At 43.7% G+C, this 24,006-nt stretch overlaps 1 protein-coding gene across 6 annotated transcripts in view; it reads left to right on the top strand.

Moving 5' to 3' along the window:
- Positions 1-960: 960 nt before the first annotated feature.
- LOC118365523 (uncharacterized) overlaps positions 961-24,006 on the top strand; it is a 37,053-nt gene continuing 14,007 nt past the window's right edge. The window contains exon 1 of one of the 6 annotated variants that reach the window (XM_052488344.1): positions 961-1,318. The gene's annotated coding sequence lies outside the window, so the exon portion shown is untranslated. Of the gene's footprint in view, positions 1,319-18,464; positions 19,380-22,821; positions 23,551-24,006 lie in introns of those variants that run through there. The other 5 variants (XM_052488343.1, XM_052488341.1, XM_052488337.1 and 2 more) reach the window with 5 other exon arrangements.

Raw genomic sequence — 24,006 nt, 5'->3', positions numbered from 1 at the left:
CGTAACAATGTGGAAAAAGTCAAGGGGTCCGAATACTTTCCGAATGTACCGTATGTCATAAGTGTTTCCAACGTAGGTTTAGAGATAGCTCTGTCATTTCCAATGCTAGAGACCTGGCAGTGTGGTGCCAGGATAATAACCTCTCCATCAACATGATCAAGACAAAGGAGATGATTGTGGACTAGAGGAAAAAGAGGACCAAGCACTCCCCCATTTTCTTTGACGGGGCTGGAGGCATCTGCTCGGACTCCGACTTCAAGGCACTACAGAGGGTAGTGGGTATGGCCCAGTATATCACTGGGGCCATGCTTCCTGTCATCCAGGACCTCTATACCAGGCGGTGTCAGGAAGGCCCTAAAAATTGCCAAAGACTCCAGTCACCCTAGTCATAAACTGTTCTCTCTGCTACCACACATCAAGTGGTACCGGAGCGTCAAGTCTAGGTCCAAAAGGCTTAACAGCTTCTACACCAAGCCATAAGTCTCCTGAACAGCTAATCAAATGGCTACCCGGACTATTTGCATATCCCCCCCATTTTTACGCTGCTCTACTCTGTTTATAATCGATGCATAATAACTTTACCTCTACCTACATGAACATATTACCTCGATTACCTAGACTAACCGGTGCCCCCACACATTGACTCTGTACTGCTACCCATTGTATATAGCTTTTTTATTTTTTATTGTTGCTCTTTAATAAAACCTTTTTACTTCAGTTTATTTTAGTAAATACTTTCTTAACACTTATTTTTCTTAACTGCATTTTTGGTTAAGGGCTTGTAGTAAGTAAGCATTTCACCTGTTGTATTCAGCGCATGTGACAAATATAATTTGAATTGAAGGTGAGTGTTGAGCCAATATCTTCTCTGTATATATCTGCAGATCCAGAGGCATCAGGCAGTAGGTCCTCCGTTTTCCTGGCCAAATTAATTGTGGTAGAAAATTCTAATGACATTCTGATTCATAATCTAGCTCTACTGGACTCCCGTCCTGAGCCTGCCATTGGCTTGAGCTGGATCTTGCTGTTATTTAAGTCCCGCCGTGGGACTATCCTGGTGTTGCATACTTCAGTTGCATTGTGGTCACTTCTCGCTCTGTGCTGTTCCTCCCAGGACCCCAAAAAATGTGGCAATGGCTGGCGTGAACCCACGTAGACCTCTCTGCAACCTTGACCGCTGTCTGGGTTGTCAGGAGCCCCTGGAATGGACCAGTCCAGCGCTGTTGGTGCCAAGTCTATCTGCAGGGTCCTCGATGACCACCCAATCTTCTGGCTGCAATTTGTGGAGCTGTTCAGGCAAAGTTGCTTCTGTGACGGGGTGAGTGACTGGTTGCCGGGAAGTCAAGCACAGGAGAGCATAGATGGGTGATAACAGGAGAACTTTAATATACACCCTGGCCCAAAGGCACAGGCGAGGCACCACAAAGCACAACCACGGTAACATGGACCGGAATTCAACAAAACAAACAAACCTAGGTTTGAAACAAACCTAGGAAACAGAGGGTAATATACATTTAGTCTGATGAGGGAATGTGAACCAGGTGGGCGGGAAAACAAGACAGAACAAATGGAAAATGAAAGGTGGAGCGGCGATGGTTAGAAGACCGGTGACATTTACCACCGAACGCCGCCTGAACAAGGAGAGGACTTCTGTGGAAGTCTGACAACTTCAGAGCATTGTTAAGTGCACTACAGAGAATAGTAACTTGCGATTCTAGCAGTGTACTTGACAGGTATTCGACCTGTCCTTAAGAAAAATGTGATCAACAGTTCATCATTATGCAATCATTCTTTCACAATCCACACATTAATCCACGCAATCCGCGTCCACACATTAATTAATGGGGTACCCCCTCATTTGCTTAGTTCTTTAACAGTATCTACATTTCTTAACAGCAGTCAACTCTTAGGTCAATCAGTTAACTAATTCCAGGCCTATTTTAAATTAAATTTGGTTCACTTAAATTCAAATCCAAAGATCAGTCAACTCAATTCTGCTTACTTAAATTCAGCGCCCGAGAGTACAGGTATTCTTTCTACCATTACTTCTCCCTTTTGACACATTGGCTCACTTCCCCAGGCCCTGCACCTGATTGCAGATCAGAAACATCCTGTAGAGATAACAACATGTTTTTTAACAGAGACATGAAGTTCAATAAAATAGCCTCCCAACAAGTTTTCAACCAATTTAAAACGTGAAATTGTCTTCCCAGATGAGGTGAAGAACCCATGTTGCCAAAGTCATGCACAACTCGAAATGCATACCTGCTGCCAGTATACGTCGTAACAGTATCCTTAAACAAAATGCATGCACAGGTGAGAGCAAACAATTCTGCAGCTTGGGATGACAGATGTGGTGGTATATTTAGCACTCTCTAGGGAAGTGGCAGCCGTAGTTCCTGTATAAGACACTAGTGGTTCTCCTTCAGTTCCCCTGGAGTCTGTATCTTGTCATTCATTACCATCTTGTGGTCAGAGAGTGGCTGTACAACCTCAGCATAGTCATGCAGCCAGGCTCTACAATAACCTGCCATTCCTGCGTGTCAACACATAGTACCAGTCAAAACTTTGGACACACCAACTAATTCCAGAGTTTTCCTTTATTTGTACTATTTTCTACATTGTAGAATAATAGTGAAGACATCAAAACTATGAAATAACACATATGGAATCATGTAGTAACCAAAAAAGTGTGAAACAAATCTAAATATATATTTTATTTGAGATTCTTTAAAGTAGCCACCCTTTGCCTTGACAGCTTTGCACACTCTTGGCATTTTCTTAACCAGCTTCAGGAGGAAGTCACCTGGAATGCATTTCAATTAACAACTCTGCCTTGTTAAAAGTTTATTTGTGGAATTTCTTTCCTTCTTAATGTGTTTGAGCCGATCAGTTGTGTTGTGACAGGTAGGGGTGGTATACAGAAGACAGCCCTATTTGGTAAAGAACAGCTAAAATAAGCAAATTAAGGAAGTCCATCAGTACTTTAAGACATGAAGGTCCTTAGGAACATTTCAAGAACTTTGAAAGTTTCTTCAAGTGCAGTCACAAAAACCATCAAGTGCTATGATGAAACTGGCTCTCATGAGGAAAGGAAGCTCCAGAGTTACCTCTGCTGCAGAGGATAAGTTCATTAGATTTACCAACCTCAGAAACTGCAGCCCAAATAAATGCTTCAGAGTTCAAGTAACAGACACATCTCAACATCAACTGTTGAGAGGAGACTGCGTGAATTAGGCCTTCATGGTCGAATTGCTGTGAAGAAACCACTACTAAAGGACACCAATAAGAAGAGACTTGCTTGGGCCAAGAAACGTGAAAAATGGACATTAGACCAGTGGAAATCTGGCCTTTGGTCTGGAGTCCAAATTGGAGATTTTTGGTTCCAACCGCCGTGTGTATGTGAGATGCAGAGTAGGTGAACGGATGATCTCCGCATGTGTGGATCACACCGTGAAGCATGGAGGAGGAACGGGTGTAATGGTGGTGGGGGGTGCTTTGCTGGTGACACTGTCATTGATTTATTTAGAATTCAAGGCACACTTAACCAGCATGGCTACCACAGCATTCTGCAGCGATACGCCATCCCATCTGGTTTGAGCTTAGTGGGATTATCATTTGTTTTTCAACAGGACAATGGCCCAACACACCTCCAGGCTGTGTAAGGGCTATTTGACCAAGAAGGAGATTGATGGAGTGTTGTATCAGATGACCTGGCCTCTACAATCACCCAACCTGTCAAGGCAAACGGAACATTTTTCAGCTGGATCTTCACAACTAGCTATCTAGCTAAACCGCAACCCCGGATGATTACTCCTGGCTAGCGTTTCCACCCACTTAGCTTGAAGCTAGCCCGGCCAGAGCACCTGTGCTTACCACCGTAGCATACTCCTGGGCTACAATACCCGGGCCCACGACCGGTTTATCGATGTCACCGCATGAAGAGGAATAAACAGACTCAACCCATCGCGACGTCCCCCAAAGGCTAACTCTCTAGCCCTTGCTATCTCCTTGCTTGCTAATTCGGCCTGCTAACTGCTAGCTTGTTTAGCCCTGGTCCGCTAACTGCTACCTTGTTTACCCCGGCCTGCTAACTGTTAGCTTGTTAGCACAGGCCTGCTAACCGTCTGCATCGCCGCGTCCCAAACACTCACTGTACTTTCTATCTCTTTCCGATTTTTAATTTGTTTATACCCTCCGGAAACCTGCCTCACCCAATGTGATACAGAACCGCTATTATTTTTAATTTTTAGAACACACCCAAGAACCTCCAGAAGCTAACCAGCTAACTAGCTACAAGCTATTTAGTCATTGTTAGTTTTTTTAACCTGGGTAACACTCGCCAGTCCAGCTTCCCTGCCCCATCCACCGCTGCCCCCTGGACACTGATCACTTGGCTACATAGCTGATGCACGCTGGACTGTCCATTAATCACGGTACTCCATTCTGCTTGTTTGTTTTATCTGTCGGCCCTGTTGCCTAGTCAATGCCATTTTACCTGCTGTTGTTGTGCTAGATGATTAGCTGTTGTCTCACCTACTGTTTTAGCTAGCTTTCCCAATTCAACACCTGTGATTACTGTGTGCCTCGCTGTATGTCTCTCTCAAATGTCAATATGCCTTGTATACTGTTGCTCAGGTTAGTTATCATTGTTTTAGTTCACAATGGAGCCCCTAGTTCCACTCTTTATACCCCTGATACCTCCTTTGTCCCACCTCCCACACATGCGGTGACCTCACCCATTACAACCAGCATGTCCAGAGATACAACCTCTCTCATCATCACCCAGTGCCTGGGCTTACCTCCGCTGTACCCGCACCCCACCATACCCCTGTCTGCGCATTATGCCCTGAATATATTCTACCATGCCCAGAAACCTGCTCCTCTTATTCTCTGTCCCCAACGCTCTAGGCGACCAGTTTTGATAGCCTTTAGAGCCGCACCCTCATACTACTCCTTCTCTGTTCCGCGGGTGATGTTGAGGTAAACCCAGGCCCTGCATGTCCCCAGGCACCCTCATTTGTTGACTTCTGTGATCGAAAAAGCCTTGGTTTCATGCATGTCAACATCAGAAGCCTCCTCCCTAAGTTTGTTTTACTCACTGCTTTAGCACACTCTGCTAACCCTGATGTCCTTGCCGCGTCTGAATCCTGGCTCAGGAAGGCCACCAAAACTTCAGAGATTTCCATACCCAACTATAACATCTTCCGTCAAGATAGAACTGCTAAAGGGGGAGGAGTTGCAGTCTACTGCAGAGATAGCCTGCAAAGTAATGTCATACTTTCCAGGTCTATACCCAAACAGTTCGAACTACTAATTTTGAAAATGACTCTCTCCAGAAATAAGTCTCTCACTGTTGCCGCCTGCTACCGACCCACCTCAGCTCCCAGCTGTGCCCTGGACACCATTTGTGAATTGATCGCCCCCCATCTAGCTTCAGAGTTTGTTCTGTTAGGTGACCTAACCTGGGATATGCTTAACACCCCGGCAGTCCTACAATCTAAGCTAGATGCCCTCAATCTCACACAAATCATCAAGGAACCCACCAACTCTGTAAGCAAGGGCAACCTCATAGACGTCATCCTGACCAACTGGCCCTCCAAATACACCTCCGCTGTCTTCAACCAGGATCTCAGCGATCACTGCCTCATTGCCTGTATCCGCTACGGAGCCGCAGTCAAACGACCACCCCTCATCACTGTCAAACGCTCCCTAAAACACTTCTGTGAGCAGGCCTTTCTAATCGACCTGGCCCGGGTATCCTGGAAGGACATTGACCTCATCCCGTCAGTTGAGGATGCCTGGTCATTCTTTAAAAGTGACTTCCTCACCATATTAGATAAGCATGCTCCGTTCAAAAAATGCAGAACTAAGAACAGATACAGCCCTTGGTTCACTCCAGACCTGACTGCCCTCAACCAGCACAAAAACATCCTGTGGCGGACTGCAATAGCATCGAATAGTCCCCGCGATATGCAACTGTTCAGGGAAGTCAGGAACCAATACACGCAGTCAGTCAGGAAAGCTAAGGCCAGCTTTTTCAAGCAGAAATGTGCATCCTGTAGCTCGAACTCCAAAAGGTTTTGGGACACTGTGAAGTCCATGGAGAACAAGAGCACCTCCTCCCAGCTGCCCACTGCACTGAGGCTAGGTAACATGGTCACCACCGATAAATCCATGATTATCGAAAACTTCAACAAGCATTTCTCAACGGCTGGCCATGCCTTCCGCCTGGCTACTCCAACCTCGGCCAACAGCTCCGCCACCCCCGCAGCTCCTCGCCCAAGCCTCTCCAGGTTCTCCTTTACCCAAATCCAGATAGCAGATGTTCTGAAAGAGCTGCAAAACCTGGACCCGTATAAATCAGCTGGGCTTGACAATCTGGATCCTCTATTTCTGAAACTATCTGCCGCCATTGTCGCAACCCCTATTACCAGCCTGTTCAACCTCTCTTTCATATCATCTGAGATCCCCAAGGATTGGAAAGCTGCCGCAGTCATCCCCTTCTTCAAAGGGGGAGACACCCTGGACCCAAACTGTTACAGACCTATATCCATCCTGCCCTGCCTATCTAAGGTCTTCGAAAGCCAAGTCAACAAACAGGTCACTGACCATCTCGAATCCCACCTTACCTTCTCCGCTGTGCAATCTGGTTTCCGAGCCGGTCACGGGTGCACCTCAGCCACACTCAAGGTACTAAACGATATCATAACCGCCATCGATAAAAGACAGTACTGTGCAGCCGTCTTCATCGACGTTGCCAAGGCTTTCGACTCTGTCAATCACCATATTCTTATCGGCAGACTCAGTAGCCTCGGTTTTTCGGATGACTGCCTTGCCTGGTTCACCAATTACTTTGCAGACAGAGTTCAGTGTGTCAAATCGGAGGGCATGCTGTCCGGTCCTCTGGCAGTCTCTATGGGGGTGCCACAGGGTTCAATTCTCGGGCCGACTCTCTTCTCTGTGTATATCAATGTTGTTGCTCTTGCTGCGGGCGATTCCCTGATCCACCTCTACGCAGACGACACCATTCTATATACTTTTGGCCCGTCATTGGACACTGTGCTATCTAACCTCCAAACGAGCTTCAATGCCATACAACACTCCTTCCGTGGCCTCCAACTGCTCTTAAACGCTAGTAAAACCAAATGCATGCTTTTCAACCGATCGCTGCCTGCACCTGCATGCCCGACTAGCATCACCACCCTGGATGGTTCCGACCTTGAATATGTGGACATCTATAAGTACCTAGGTGTCTGGCTAGACTGCAAACTCTCCTTCCAGACTCATATCAAACATCTCCAATCGAAAATCAAATCAAGAGTCGGCTTTCTATTCCGCAACAAAGCCTCCTTCACTCACGCCGCCAAGCTTACCCTAGTAAAACTGACTATCCTACCGATCCTCGACTTTGGCGATGTCATCTACAAAATTGCTTCCAACACTCTACTCAGCAAACTGGATGCAGTTTATCACAGTGCCATCCGTTTTGTCACTAAAGCACCTTATACCACCCACCACTGCGACTTGTATGCTCTAGTCGGCTGGCCCTCGCTACATATTCGTCGCCAGACCTACTGGCTCCAGGTCATCTACAAGTCCATGCTAGGTAAAGCTCCACCTTATCTCAGTTCACTGGTCACGATGGCAACACCCATCCGTAGCACGCGCTCCAGCAAGTGTATCTCACTGATCATCCCTAAAGCCCACACCTCATTTGGCCGCCTTTCGTTCCAGTACTCTGCTGCCTGTGACTGGAACGAATTGCAAAAATCGCTGAAGTTGGAGACTTTCATCTCCCTCACCAACTTCAAACATCGGCTATCTGAGCAGCTAACCGATCGCTGCAGCTGTACATAGTCTATTGGTAAATAGCCCACCCATTTTCACCTACCTCATCCCCACACTGTTTTTATTTATTTACTTTTCTGCTCTTTTGCACACCAATATCTCTACCTGTACATGACCATCTGATCATTTATCACTCCAGTGTTAATCTGCAAAATTGTAATTATTCGCCTACCTCCTCATGCCTTTTGCACAGATTGTATATAGACTCCCCTTTTTTCTACTGTGTTATTGACTTGTTAATTGTTTACTCCATGTGTAACTCTGTGTTGTCTGTTCACACTGCGATGCTTTATCTTGGCTAGGTCGCCGTTGCAAATGAGAACTTGTTCTCAACTAGCCTACCTGGTTAAATAAAGGTGAAAAAAATAAATAAAAACCCCAACCCAATTGAGATGGTTTGGGATGAGTTGGACAGCAGAGTGAAGTAAAAGCAGCCAACAAGTGCTCAGCATATGTGGGAACTCCTTCAAGAATGTTGGGGAAAGCATTCCAGGGTAAGCTGGTTGAGAGCATGCCAAGAGTGTGCAAAGCTGTCATCAAGGCAAAGGGTATATACTTTGAAGAATCTCAAATATAAAATATATTTTGATTCGTTTAAAATATTTTTGGTGACTACATGATTCCATATGTGTTATTTCATAGTTCTGATATCTTCACTATATTCTACAATGTAGAAAATAGTAAACCTTGAATGAGTAGGTGTTTCCAAACTGTTGACTGGTACTGTATGTTGTTTTGTAACTAACTGTGGTACAGCTCTATCATTTCCTCCCATTTAATGTAATATCATGTCCTAGATACTTAATGGATTGAGACACAAGCTGCAGTTTTTTTATTAGAAACTTCGTGGCCATTTTCAGCAAGGAACACTAACAGAGCTCTGGTGTCGACTTTGCATGCTTGTTGGTTTTCAAGACACAGTAACATGTTGTCGACATACTGTATTATCGTACACCCAGCAGGAGGTATGAAACCCTCTAAATTGTTCGCCAAAGCAGCAGAAAAAAACACTGCAGCTGATACCGTATAACCTTAGGGTCTTACCTTAGGGGAAAACGGTCCAAACCCAACGTTTGTTTAAAAATGTAAGGGCGAACCAGAACTGTGATTCTGGAGCGACGGGAATGCTAAAGAAAGCATTAGCCAAATCAACAACTGAAAACCATTTAGCCGGTGCTGGCACTGGCACTGCAGATAGTACTGTAACGGGGTTTGGCACAACGAGCGCTTGCATGAACTGCATCGTTAACAGGTCTGAGATCTTGAACAAAACGCCAATCACCTGAAGCTTTTCAGGCAGGAAGAATGGGGGTGTTGCAGGGAGAGTCTGGACAAGGCACCATTGCTCCTCTTTCTACCAATGAAGCATGAACAGCGTCAATCTCCCACACGGCCTCCTGTCTCGGAGGATACTGGGCTCGGCCGGGTCTGTGTGCTCTCAGGTGTGACGTAAGCGGTTTCACCCTCCTCATTTACCCAATGTCATACTTATCTTTATCCCACAGAGAGTCTGGGAGAACAGCCAACAAGGGTGGCTCAGTCTCCATGGAAACCATCTGTTTATTTGGCTTTGCATGATCTAAACCATGCACGCCTCGCTGTACAGCAGCAACCCAACAGCAAGGCACACATAATGTGTGCTCGTGGAGAATTTTAGACCCATCCGCTCTACCTACCCAGTCAGTAACCTGCAAGACAGATTTCAACCAGACACCAGTATCCTCTCAGGCAACGTCACCTGTCAAATCAAATCAAAGTTTATTTGTCACGTGCGCCGAATACAACCGGTGTAGACCTTACAGTGAAATGCTTACTTACAGGCTCTAACCAACAGTGCAAAAAAGGTATTAGGTGAACAATAGGTAAGTAAATAAATAAAAACAACAGTAGCGAGGCTATATACAGTAGCGAGGCTATATACAGTAGCCTTAGCTGCTGAAACATGTGGTAGGTACCCTGTCACTAAAAATATAAAATAAAGCCTGTTCTTTAGACATCTTCACACTAAGAGTGCAAAATTGGGGACCACTATATGTCACTGCATAGTAAGCTCTCTTGTGGTGTGGTTCCTGTCAGCCAGTTCTGTTCATAATATAAATCTCTCGTCACTGGTACAATGTAAGTCCGTCTGTGGCATAAAACTACCAGTTTGTTTCCAACAGCTATGGGCTGTTGAGAAAATCTCTTCAATTGGGTCACAATGTGATCCGTCATTGTGCTGTATGTCCCATTGCATAGTACCAATCCCACGTTGGGTCAGTTAGGCAGCGTCATGAGATGGCATGTCCCCTGAGGCGGTATAACAGTGAGGCCCATTTCTTTAAAAAATAATGTTAATTCCCAATGTACAGAGACAATCTCTTCCCACTAAATTTACAGGGCAACATGCAGAACAAATGAATTGATGTTTTATGCATGTCATCAACTTTAACAGGTAGGGGCATCGTGAACAACTCTTTCATAGTCATTCCTGAGGCTCCCACAGTGCTGACTGAATCATTTCACATGGGAGGTTTGGACATAGATTTAGAATTTATGACAGACATTGCAGCGCCAGTATCTACTAGAAAATGGATTGACTCATCACTGACGAAGAGACAAACCATTGGCTCCTCACAGGGGCTTGAAAACATCTTTAAATGCTTTCCAAGAGTGTCAACTGTCACTACCTCGCGTCAGTCCATATGTGGGATGTAAAGGGTCATTTTCAGAGGTGGTCCAGTTTTCAAACCCACAACGTTTGGTAGGTTTGCTTCGACATGTTCTAGAGAAATGTCCCTCCGGTCCACATATATAGCAGGTCAAGCTATTACCTTGTGGTGTCTGTTATCCAGCCCGTCCTTCAGCACTGTCTCCCCTTTCCTGTCTCCCTCTACCTCTTCCTTTTCCTCGCTGTCCATCATTTTGAGGTCCTCCCTGAGCCTGCTGGCCCTGTCCTTCATAGACGGCCAGCTGTGCAGCTTGTAGTTTCACAACCTCCCTTTTTCATTCTCTGTTTCGTCTTATCTTCTTGAGACAGTTGCTGCCTCTCAGCGTGTTTACAGTGTTCAATGACCGTCTGTTGCTGGTCTGATGCCACTGTGTTTGCATAAAACGTTATCCAATCTATGCCTGTAGTCTTCCAGTGACCCTTTAGCTTTCTGCGTGCAACTATGGATGGCTGTCCAATCAGTTATGGGCGGGTAATGTTATTTTATGCAATCACACAGTCCAGCCAGCTGGGTCTGATAAAGTCTGTCATCCGTCCAGTAAAACGGTAGTCATTGTAGGCGTGTGTAGAATGGGTTCCAGCTGTGCTGGAGCTGCCTCTGAGGGGTCTGTTGGTCCTGCAGTTGTATCAGTTCTTGTTAGGGGAGCTGCGGCGGGGGAGGTGCCTGAGCGGGCTGCTGTTGGACAACCAGGGCGGGTGCTGGTGGGTACAGGGGTATAATAGTGAGGTGTAAAGTCATTTTCATAAATCATCCCAGTCTACTTGCCTTAGCTTTCTTGGTTTATTCAAAGTCCTGTAACTTCTTTCTACATTCTGCCAGTAAAGCTTCACTCAAGGTGCCTTTTGAAGGGAAAATCTTCTACCTTGTGCCAGAGAGGTACCTGCTAGTGGTACCTGCTCCAGAATGTCCCTGCCCCACTTATCCACCATTACCTTTACTGGTCCTTTACCAGACAAGGCTCTCCCTTACTGCTCTTGGCTCCCATTGTGAAACCCCGTCCACACACACACACACACACACTTAGGAAGCAAACACAAACACACAGAATGTGACTGGCAGAACAGGTGTTGTATGTGGAGGATGAGGGCTGCAGTAGATCTCAGATAGGGGGGAGTGAAGCCTAAGAGGGTTTTATAAAAAAGCATCAACCAGTGGGTCTTGCGACGGGTATACAGAGATGACCAGTTTACAAAGGAGTATAGAGTGCAGTGATGTGTCCTATAAGGAGCATTGGTGGCAAATCTGATGGCAAAATGGTAAAGAACATCTCGCCGCTTGAGAGCACCCTTACCTGCCGATCTATAAATTAGGTCTCCATAATCTAGCATTGGTAGGATGGTCATCTGAATTAGGGTTAGTTTGGCAGCTGGGGTGAAAGAGGAGTGATTACGATAGAGGAAACCTAGTCTAGATTTAACTTTAGCCTACAGCTTTGATATGTGCTGAGAGAAGGACAGTGCACCGTCTAGCCATACTCCCAAGTACTTGTATGAGGTGACTGCCTCAAGCTCTAAACCCTCAAAGGTAGGATTCCCACCTGTGGGGAGGGGGACATTCTTCTTACCAAACCACATTACCTTTGTTTTGAAGGTGTTCAAAACAAGGTTAAGTGTAGAGAAAGCTTGATGGACACTAAGAAAGCTTTGTTGTAGAGCACAACATCTGTGGAGGGGCCAGCTGAGTTTAAGACTCTATCATCTGCATATAAATGGTCGAGAGAGCTTCCCACTGCCTAAGCTATGTTGTTGATGTAAATTGAGAAGAGCGTGGGGCCTAGGATCGAGCCTTGGGGTACTCCCTTGGTGACAGGCAGTTGCTGAGACAGCAGATTTTCTGAATTTATACACTGCACTCTTTGAGAGGTAGTTAGCTAACCAGCCTAAAGACCCCTCAGAGACACCAATACTACTTAGCCGGCCCACAAGAATGGAATGGTCTACCGTATCAAAAGCTTTGACCAAGTCAATAAAAATATCAGCACAATATTGCTTAGAATCAAGGGCAATGGTGACATCATTGACAACCTTTAAGATTGCAGTGACACATCCATAACCTGAGTGGAAACCAGATTGCATACCCGAGAGAATACTATAGATATCAAGAAAGCCAGTCAGTTGATTATTGGCAGGTTTTTCCAACACTTGTGATAAACAGGGCATTATAGAAATAGCCCTATAACAGTTAGGATCAGCTTGATCTCCCCCTTTAAATAAAGGACAAACCGTGGCTGCCTTCCAGGCAATGTGAACCTCCCCAGAAAGGAGAGACAGGTTAAAAATGTTGGAGATAGACTTGGCAACAATAGGGGCAGCAACCTTAAAGAAGAAAGGGTCTAAACCATCTGACCCAGATGTTTTTTGGGGTTCAAGTTTAAGGAGCTCCTTTAGCACCTCGGACTCAGTGACTGCCTGCAGGGAGAAACTTTGTAGTGGGGCAGGGGAAAAAGAGGGAAAAGCATTGTGGATAGTCGCATTAGAAGGGGTGGGAGATGAGGAAATGTTGGATGGGCAAGGAGGCATGGCTTTGTCAAATAGGAGTCCTGACTTAATGAAGTGGTGATTAAAGAGCTCAGCCATGTGCTTCTTGTCAGTAACAACCACACCATCAACATTAAAGGACATGGGCAGCTGTGAGGAGGAGGGTTTATTCTCCAGGTCTTTAACCGTTTTCCAGAACTTCTTTGGGTTAGACCCACAGAGAGAGAACTGCTCCTTAAAAAGTAACTAACTTTGGCCTTCCGGATAGCCTGAGGGCACTTATTTTTTATTTGCCTGAACAATAGCCAGTCAGCCTGAGTATATGTGTGCCGAGCCTTTCGCCAAATGCAATTCTTTATGTGAAGTAACTCGTACCAGGGGCTGAACCTGTTTTTAATTCTCATTTTCTTTATTGGGGCGTGTTTGTTAACAATACCACTGAAAATATCAAAAAAGGTCCAAGCGTCTTCGACGGAAGTGGATCAAGCTGATTCTATACCATTTTACAGTGGCCAGTTCATGAAGGAAGGCTTGCTCATTAAAGTTTTTTAGCAAGCGTCTATGACAAATCAGGACAGGTCGTTTCACTGACCAGCCATTACGAACACAGGCTGTAAAACAGTGATCACTAAGGTCATTACAGAAAACACCAGACTGATACCTATCAGGATTATTTGTGAGGATAACATCAAGGAGAGTAGCCTTTTCTGGGTGTTTGGAGTCATACCTTGTGGGATTGGTAATAATATGAGAAAGATTTAGGGAGTCCCATTGATTTAGGACTTGGTCAGGTGGTTTAAGCATGTTCCAGTTTAAGTCATCAAGCAGGACAAATTCAGACTTAGTGTAAGGGGCCAGGATAGGGCTTAGGGCAGGTAGGGTACAGGCCGCGGCTGATGGAGGACGGTGGCACCCAGCAACAGTCAACAAAGAGCTATTTGAAAGTTGAATGCTTAAAACCAGCTAATCAAATTGTTTGGGGACAGACTTGGTGGAGACAACCGAGCACTGAAGGTGATCCTTGGTAAAGATTGCCACTCCAACTTTGGAAGATCTGTCTTGCCGAAAAAGGTTATAACCAGAAAGGTTAATATCAGTATTCAAAACACTCTTCCTTAACCATGTCTCAGTAATGACCAACACATCTGGATTGGAGCTGTCAACCCACACCTTCAATTGATCCATTTTAGGTAATACGCTTCTAGTGTTAACATTCAGAAACCCAGGCTTTTACGAGTGCAGAAATCAGTGAAGCAGATAGAGTACAAGTCAGAATTGGGGCCAGGGTGTACATGAACATTTCCAGATATCAACATTATTACAATCAAGGCACAGCACAGGACAGGGAGAACTCTGCAGTGCTGATTTATGACATCTGAATGTGCATCAGATGGCAACAAGATCATATTGTACAGCAATTCCATCAGGTAACATGAATACAAAGCCAGCTTTGTATTCCATCCTTTGGCAGCAGTGTAAGGGATTTCCTCCTCTTCTTCCGAAGAGGAGAGGCGAGAAGGATCGGAGAACCAATATGCGGCGTTGTAAGTGTCCATGGTTCTTTTAATAAGAAATACTTCACATGAACACAACTGAATACAAAAACGTGGAACGAACGAAACCCAAAACAGTACCGTGTGGTGAAAAAACACAGACACGGAAACAAACACCCACAAACAAACAGTGAAACCCAGGCTACCTAAGTATGATTCTCAATCAGAGACAACTAATGACACCTGCCTCTGATTGAGAACCATAATAGGCCGAAACATAGAAATCCCCAAATCATAGAAAAACAAACATAGACTGCCCACCCCAACTCACACCCTGACCATACTAAATAATGACAAAACAAAGGAAATAAAGGTCAGAATGTGACACGCAGCCTGAACATTTTAGATACTGAAGTTGAAAATAGGCCTAAAAATATGACTGAGTTTCCAGACCAGAGGCACAAATAAGCGAGATTTACTACAAATAATACCAGATATACCACATTGGTACACATTGTAGAAATTAGGACAGGGATTGGTGTGTTTTACTGAACCAAAACCAACTGGAAAATTTGCTTTATGATTCAAGTTACCCTTTGAAATGTCGAACTCCACAAATGTGTCAACGTTTACTAAAAAAAGCAGACTTGAAGCGAATATAAACATTTAGTTAAACCAATTTAATCAAAGAGCAGTTGAACAAGAGGTAGCAAAAATTTTAGGATGAGGGGGGTAAATTCATTGATGTGGTCCGGCAGCCTGGGATTGGTACCAACAGCAAACAACTTCCCCTAAAGTATCCTGGAGAGAAAGAGAGAGCATGTGGCAGTGGCGGGGGTCATTACAAGTATTTGAAAGGGACACAACATTGCTCAGGCAGTAGGAAGCTCTCTCATCCATTTATATGCAGATGATACAGTCTTATACACAGCTGGCCCCTCCCCGGATTTTGTGTTAAACGATCGACAACAAAACTTTCTAAGTGTCCAACAAGCTTTCTCTGCCCTTAACCTTGTTCGGAAAATCTCCAAAACAAAAGTAATGTGGTTTGGTAAGAAGAATGCCCCTCTCCCCACAGGTGTGATTCCTACCTCTGAGGGTTTGAAGCTTGAGGCAGTCACCTCATACAAGTACTTGGGAGAATGGCTAGACTTGGTTTTCTCTATCGTAATCGCTCCTCTTTCACCCCAGCTGCCAAACTAACCCTGAATCAGATGACCATCTTACCTGTACACAGCCAATCTGTAAATAGCACACCGAACTACTTCACACCCAACTACTTCATCCCCATATTATTACTTACCCTCTTGCTCTTTTGCACCCCAGTATCTCTACTTGCACATCATCATCCGCACATCTATCACTCCAGTGTTAATGCTAAATTGTAATTATTTTGCCTCTATGGCCTATTTATTGCCTACCTCCCTACTCTTCTACAATTGCACAAATTGTACATCGATTTTTCATTTATTGTTCTATTATGTTACTGACTGTATGTTTGTTTATGTGTAACTCTGTGTTGTTGTTTTTGTCGCACTGCTTTGCTTTATCTTGGCCAGGTCGCAGTTGTAAATGAGAACTTGTTCTCAACTGGCCTACCTGGTTAAATAAAGGTTAAATAAAAAATATAAAAAATATAGGACACATCACTGCACTCTATACTCTAAACTGGTCATCTCTGTATACCCCTCGTAAGACCCACTGGTTGATGCTTATTTATAAAACCCTCTTAGGCCTTACTCTCCCCTATCTGAGAAACCTACTGCAGCCTCATTCTCCACATACAACACCCGTTCTGCCAGTCACATTCTGTTTAAAGGTTCCCATAGCACACACATCCCCGGGTTGCTCCTCCTTTCAGTTCGCTGCAGCTAGCAACTGGAACGAGCTGCAACAAACACTCAAACTGGACAGTTTTATCTCCATCTCTTCATTCAGAGAATCTTGGACACTCTTACTGACAGTTGTGGCTGCTGCATGTGATGCATTGTTGTCTCTACCTTCTTGCCCTTTGTGCTGTTGTCTGTGCCCAACAATGTTTGTACCATGTTTTGTGTTGCTACCATGTTGCGCTGCTGCCGTGCTGTATTGTTTGTCTTCGGTCTCTCTTTATGTAGTGTTGTGGTGTCTGTCTTGTCGTGACATGTGTTTGGTCCTATATTTTTTCTTTTAGTTTAAATGTTTAATCCCAGCCCGTCCCCGCAGGAGGCCTTTTGCCTTTTGGTAAGCCGTCATTGTATGTATTCTTAACTGACTTGCCTAGTTAAATAAAGGTACAAAATAAAAAATACAGTATTCTAACACATAGGTAACAAGTAAAGAGTAATCTATAAGTAATACCACACAACATGAGAAAGTGAGAAACAACATGAGAAAGCATAATTCCAAACACAAAGTGTAAAGAAGGGGCTTTCCTTGAAAGATGGGGAAGGAGAGGAGGGTTTCAGGTGAAGTCCAAGCAGTCTGATATGTTCTGTCCAATTGTCCCTCAAACAGGCCTGTAGGTGCCATCACTCAGCCTGCATACCATCCGAGTGTGAACTGTGAGGATCGCAGAGCGAGCGAGACCAATAATCACTGTTGAGCATTCCACTTAAATTGTGTAATACTGTTCTAGAGTCAGATTGTCATAGCACGGTAGGGTACAGCAGGGTTAGAGAGATATGCAAACTTGCAGTTATGGTGCCAGGCTTTTTGCTTCTCATCAGGGTGTTGTCGGAGGAAGTAATGAAGGACCTTGAGAGCTTCTAGATCGGGGCTGAGTGACTGGACTGTGCGAATGGTCCTGTGATTGAGAGAGAGGGAGAGAAGTGTGGGGGAATCAGTAATGAAGTAATATCAGACTTTCTCTGTATCATTGATCATCAGTGGCCCTGAAAGGTATGCCAATTGTCGTAGAAATTCATGCGGTATCCTCACCAGTATGCCTTTACTACATCTGCCTTTCATTTAGCAGAAAAGGAGGTTTATGAATTATACCCACACCAATAAAAAGGATGATTTTAAACTTAATGTATTGGCTGATGTAACTGGATGAAGTTCATGATGATCATCTCAGATACAGTACTGTGTCCCTTCTCCTGTGGGCACACACCAACTTTGTTAATTTGTTGTGGAATTTGTTCTATTGGCATATTTTTTATCTTCCTGTCACCGAAATGTCTAATAATATCTCTGTGCTGCTTACACTGCAGCTCAACTTAGACTGTACACACACCCGCTATGCATCGTGGATTTTATTGTGAAGAAACAGTAGGGAAGCAGGTCCCGAACCCTCGACCTTCTAGCCCGAAGTCCAGCGCACTATCGACTGTGCCGCAAAAGCATGCTCGTACGGCAGAGTCGATTTCCGCGGTTATAAATAAACCCATGGTCGTTACACGACTCCCTCCTTTCAAAGAGCGCGTCCTGGCGCTAGTTTGCGACTCTACGTTTTACAGGAACGCGCTCACCGGCCGAGCACGCGCACTGTCGTGGATGCAAGGTCCGATCACTTCTGACACCAACGTAATGAAACAGCAGGGAGCTAGCTGGTCGCAAACCCTCGACCTTCGAGCCCGAAGTCCAGCGCGCTATCTACGGTGCAGCAAAAGCATGCTCGTGCGGCAGAGTCGATTTCTGCGCTTATAAACCCAGGGTCGTTACATAATGTTAGGCTGCGTGTACTTCCAGGTATGAACAAAATTTAAATAAAAACATTTAATCAAGTTTATCTTTATTTGTTATCTGTTATTAGATTTTGAAACCATAAACGAGAAAACGAGTTGATACCAAACTTTTGTTTTGGTTTTCAAAGATAAATGATAAAATCAGTAATTTCCTCTTGTTTGGCCTTGCCGAGATGAAAAATGGGTTGTTGTTCAAACCCATAAAAGACACACCCTCGTCCACTTACCCTCGCCTTATGCACTTCGGGGAATCCCCGTCACCATCTTGGCGGGCGGTTCAAATGATTAGCCAAGCAAGGGAAGTTTGCAACGTGATCCCCAAGCCCTCGTTTTTAGTAGAATTTGCGAGTGTACAATTATGTTCACCTCGGGGCCTGAAACTCCCCGTAATTCAATTTGCGACGATTGTACATCCACTAAGAAAAGTCAGTCAAAAATTAAAACCTCAACGTCAATATGGAGTCAACATATGTAAAGTAAAAACGAATGTAAATAAGTTAGAAATTATGCTGCTAATGCACAGGACGTCACAAACACGTCTCGTAAAAGTAATGATGTTTTTGTTTGGTTATCTTTCGGAAATTGTAGAAATACAAATGTTTCCTTCTTCAGAAGTTCCAGCTAACATTATTTAGCTAATTCATTTACTAGCTATCATACAGTATGCGTATATTAATAATTATATATTTCATGTAAGTAGATATGCAATCATAATTGACTGTAGCGCATATAAAGCATCCACAAGATACCGGTAGCTGAAAACAAAATCACTGCGGGATGAACGAGTTACGAATTTCCGGGTTAGGACGGTCCATTTAAAAATCATTCCTTTCTCGCCCCTTGCCCTGCAGCCATCAGAAGTGTCCACTTAATTTGATGGCTGAGGGGATATGGTGTGTCTTTTTTTAAGTGTTTGGACTGCACCCATGAACATTCCATAAGCACAGGAACCCGTTTCGCCTGAGGAAAAGCGAAAGTAAAAGTGTTTCGGTCACACTTCTTGTCCTCGGATGATGGTGGTTTAGAGATTGTTTTATGAAGGGATAGTAGTTTTTTATGACTGTCATACATTGATGCAGATATAAATCAGCTATTTTTTTAATCAGCTACGGACTTTCCTGGGTAAATATAAATACAAATTAAAAATAAATACAAATCTGAAGTGGAAGAACATTAAAGGTAAGGGGCTCTATTTTATCAAACCTAACGCAATGGTAAATCTTAGCGCAGCTGCTCTTGTCATTGTCACGAAGCATACCGTCCCACTCGCGTTAGTAGTTCTGAACGAGTAAGTGTAGGCTATATAGAAATACTGACGCTCAAATTGAAAATCATTAACCGAAATAATGAGGATTTCGATCCGTCTGGTTGGGGTGTACATTACATCTCACATACCTGAACCGAAACCGGTGTTGTGCCGAAACCCCCCCCCTTCGCGTGAACGCTCACCACACTCAAATCTTCATTGCTGCGACTTTCTTGCTAGTTGAGATTTCTGCTCTTCACTCCGTTGTCAGTTTAGCCTACATTTCACTGATTTTAGTAGCAGAAACCATTTTTTCTTTGTCCTTCAAGGCAGCTGTCAATGTTCATGTCAGGCTACTTTTCATTTTTTTTAATGGCGGGTTGATCGCGGGGGAGGCACTAGTAATGTCTGCAGTTTTAGGTTTGGCTATTTGTGTTTTTATTGGTCAAAAATAAGAATTTCGGCTGGCAAGAAAATGGCCTTTCCGACACCCCTAACCCCCCTTCATTTTGTCACTAGAGGCAAATACTTTGTGTGCACACAATCAAATACTTTCTATAGAACATACTTCACGGATAGGCAACCAAAATGAATAAATCAAATCAAATTGTATTTGTCACATACACATGTTTAGCAGATGTTAATGCGAGTGTAGCGAAATGCTTGTGAATAATTAATGTATGTGTGTTATATTAAACAGAGGAAGGAGTAAAATGTAGGCAAGCAATAAACATTTCAGAACAACTACTTGTCGAATAAAATATGGGAGATTACGAATTTTGGCAAAGAGATTTATTTATATACGGAAGCCACTCCTGAGTTATTGGCAGTGATTACAGTTTAGCTTGGCACACCTGTATTTGGGGAGTTTCTCCCATTCTTCTCTGCAGATCCTCTCAAGCTCTGTCAGGTTGGTTGGGGAGCATCGCTGCACAGCTATTTTCCGGTCTCTCCAGAGATGTACGATCGGGTTCCAAGTCCGGGCTCAGGCTGGGCCACTCGAGGACATTCAGATACTTGTCCCAAAGCCACTCATGCATTGTCTTGGCTGTGTGCTTAGAGTTGTTGTCCTGTTGGAAGGTGAAACTCCACCCCAGTCTGAGTTCCTCATCGCTCTGGAGCAAGTTTTCATTAAGGATCTCTGTACTTTGCTCCGTTCATCTTTCCCTCGATCCTGACTAGTCTCCCAGTCCCTGCCGCTAAAATAATCCCCTCAGGATGACGCTGCCACCACCATGCTTCACAGTAGGGATGATGCCAGGTTTCCTCCAGACTTGACGCTTGGCATTCAGGCTAAAGAGTTCAATCTTGGTTTCACCAGACCAGAGAATTTTCAAGGGGGCTGTCATGTGTCTTTTACTGAGTAGTGGCTTCCGTCTGGCCTCTCTACCATAAAGGCCTGATTGGTGGAATGCTTCAAAGATGGTTGTCCTTCTGGAAGGTTCTTCCATCTCCAAAGAGGAACTCTGGAGCTCTGTCAGAAGAATGATGGAGGCCACTCTTTTTGCGGACCTTCAATGCTGCAGACATATTTTGGTACCCTTCCCCAGATCTGTGCCTCGACACAATCGTGTCTTGGAGATCTATGGACAATTTCTTTGACCTCATGGCTTGGTTTTTGCTCTGACGTGGACTGTCAGCTGTGGGACCTCATATAGAAAGGTGTGTGCCTTTACCACATGTGGACTCCAATTAGGCCTGGGCGATATGGCCAAAATCTCATATCCTGATAGGTCATTTCATATCCCGATAACGATACATATTTTCTGTCACATTCTGTCAATTCAATTAATAAATAGTTTATATAAAATGACCAGATGTAAAGGCCCATTTCTTATTACATTTTTAATTATACTCAACAAATAAAAGGTACTTACTCATATTTTATTTATAACCTTTGTGAAAAATTTCAATTAAGCATGTAACAAAATATTAATGTATAAAATCTAAAAAGGTAAATAGAAAACACTTCAACTGTAGTTGCAAACAAAATAAATATAGGCCTAATATATATATACCAAATGCAAATTGTTATAGCTTGCCTGTTTTGCATGTTATTTTGGCTTTATATGCGTCACATAACAATTTGCATTTGGTACCTTGGTGTTAGCACCAACTCACAAAACCCCCGTTTCTCGACCGTGTAAATTGGGGCCATGTTGTAACAGCAGCTGTTCTCTCCTTCCATCTTCATGATTCTTTGCCATATGGTGTCCCGCAGGCAAAAGCCTCTTGCAACGTCTGAGTCGGGGGTTTGTTTCGAGCACTCGACTGTACTTTTTTGGATCTCATCCGTAGACTGTTTCACATGATTATTGCGTACGTGGTAAAATAGGTTAGTGGTGTTTGAGCATGTTGTCGGGACCGGCCTGCGGCTTATTTTGCGGAGGACGGTTTTCTGTTTCGTTTCAGACTTGTCATACCCAAACCACCACGTCCATGCCACCGACGTAGTTCCTCTTTTAGTAGTTAATTTTTTACGAGCCGTGTCTCCGTGCTCTCTGTCACATTCACTCTCCTCCATGTTTGCTTGTGTTGCAAAGCGTCGTCCAATTGACAAAAAATATTGGCGTGATTTGCGACACAACGAAATAAACGATAGAGCATAATATGAAACGTTAGACATTTTTCTATAGTCACGCAATGTATATCGTCATATCGCCCAGGCCTAAAACCAATCAAGTTGAATAAGCGTCTCAAGGATGATAAATGGAAACAGGATGTACCTGAGCTCAATTTCAGTCTTATAGCAAAGGGTCTGAATACTTATGTAAATAAGGTATTTCTGTTTGACATTTTTCATAAATTAGCAAACATTTAAAAACATTTTTTTCGCTTTGTCATTATGGGTTATTGTGTGTAGATTTGAGGGATTTTTTTTTTCAAGTGGAAAAAGGAAAGGGGTCTGAATACTTTTCGAACGCATTGTACATATGAATTGGGTAAAGCAGTCTGTTAACATTATTAAAGTGACTTGTGATTTCATGTCTATGTACAGCACCAGTCAAAGGTTTGGACACCTACTCATTCAAGGGTTTTTCTATTTTTGTACTCTTCTCTACGTTGTAGAAGAATAGTGAAGACATCAACACTATGAAATAACACATATGGAATCATGTAGTAACCAAAAAACTTTTAAACAAATCGAGATATATTTTATATTTGAGATTCTTCCCTTTGCCTTGATGACAGCTTTGCACACTCTTGGCATGTTTGCTTATGGCCTTATACAGCTGGTTGAATGCTGTCTTAGTACCAGCATCGGTTTGTGGTGGTAAATAGAGGGCTACGAATAATATTGATGAGAACTCTCTTGGTAGATATTCTGGTCTACAACTTATCATAAGGTACTACCTCAGGCGAGCAATACCTCGAGACTTCTTTAATATCAGACATCGTGCGCCAGCTGTTGTTGTAACGGTTTTCCTCCTCTTCTGAGGAGGAGTAGGAAGGATCGGACCAATATGCAGCGTGGTAAGTGTTCGTCATTTTATTAAACTGAACTGAACACTACAATACAAAATAAACAAAAAGAACAACCGAAACAGTTCCGTCTGGTAACTAATACAAAGACAGAAAACAACTTCCCACAAATCATAGTGGGAAAACAGGCTGCCTAAATATGGTTCTCAATCAGAGACAACGATAAGCAGCTGCCTCTGATTGGGAACCATACCAGGCCAAACACAGAAATACAAAAACATAGAACAACAATGTAGAATGCCCACCCCAACTCACGCCCTGACCAAACTAAAATAGAGACATTCAAAAGGAACTAAGGTCAGGACGTGACAGGACGGGACTCTGGCAGCGCCGGACAGGCGGGGGACGTTCAGCATAAGATATTACATGTCCCGTTGGTAGGATAATCTTGATCGTAGATCATCCATTTTATTTTCCAATTATTGCACTTTGGCCAATAGAACGGATGGCAGTGGGGGTTTACTCACTCACCTATCAATTCTCAGAAGGTAGCCCAAACTCTGCCCCTTTTTTCTCTGTATTTTCTTCATGCAAATGACGGGGATGTGGGCCCGTTCCCGAGAAAGCAGTATATCCTTCATGTCGGACTCGTTAAAGAAAAAAATCTTCATCCAGTTTGAGGTGAGTAATAGCTGTTCTGAAGTCCAGAAGTTATTTTTGGTCATAAGAGACGGTAGCAGCAACATTATATTAAAAAATACGTTTTTTTTAAAGTGACAAATAAAACGGGGAAAAAAGTAGTTGGTTAGGAGCACGTTATATTTATATTTTATGTGTGAGGCATGTTCTCAATAAGCAAGATATAGCCTGGCCCAATAATGGATTAAAGGAGCCTAATGTTTCTCCTTGTAGTCCAAGGATCTTACAGTCAAAACAATCCAATACTCCATCTAGACATGAATCGATTCTCAATTGCGTTAAGGGTCTAGAAACAAAGCCCTCTGTTTTCATATCACATCAAAAATAATTTCACAAATGCAAAATTTACACTTATTGTACACTGTTTTAACTAGTTTTAATGCAGTTGCAGCCGACCAGCATTTTTCAGTGACAACACATTTGTGGTGTCCGTCTTCC

This window comes from Oncorhynchus keta, chromosome 3, assembly GCF_023373465.1.
Source record: "Oncorhynchus keta strain PuntledgeMale-10-30-2019 chromosome 3, Oket_V2, whole genome shotgun sequence".
Classification (NCBI taxonomy): Eukaryota; Metazoa; Chordata; class Actinopteri; order Salmoniformes; family Salmonidae; genus Oncorhynchus; species Oncorhynchus keta.
This window is presented reverse-complemented; position numbering and strand designations above follow the sequence as displayed.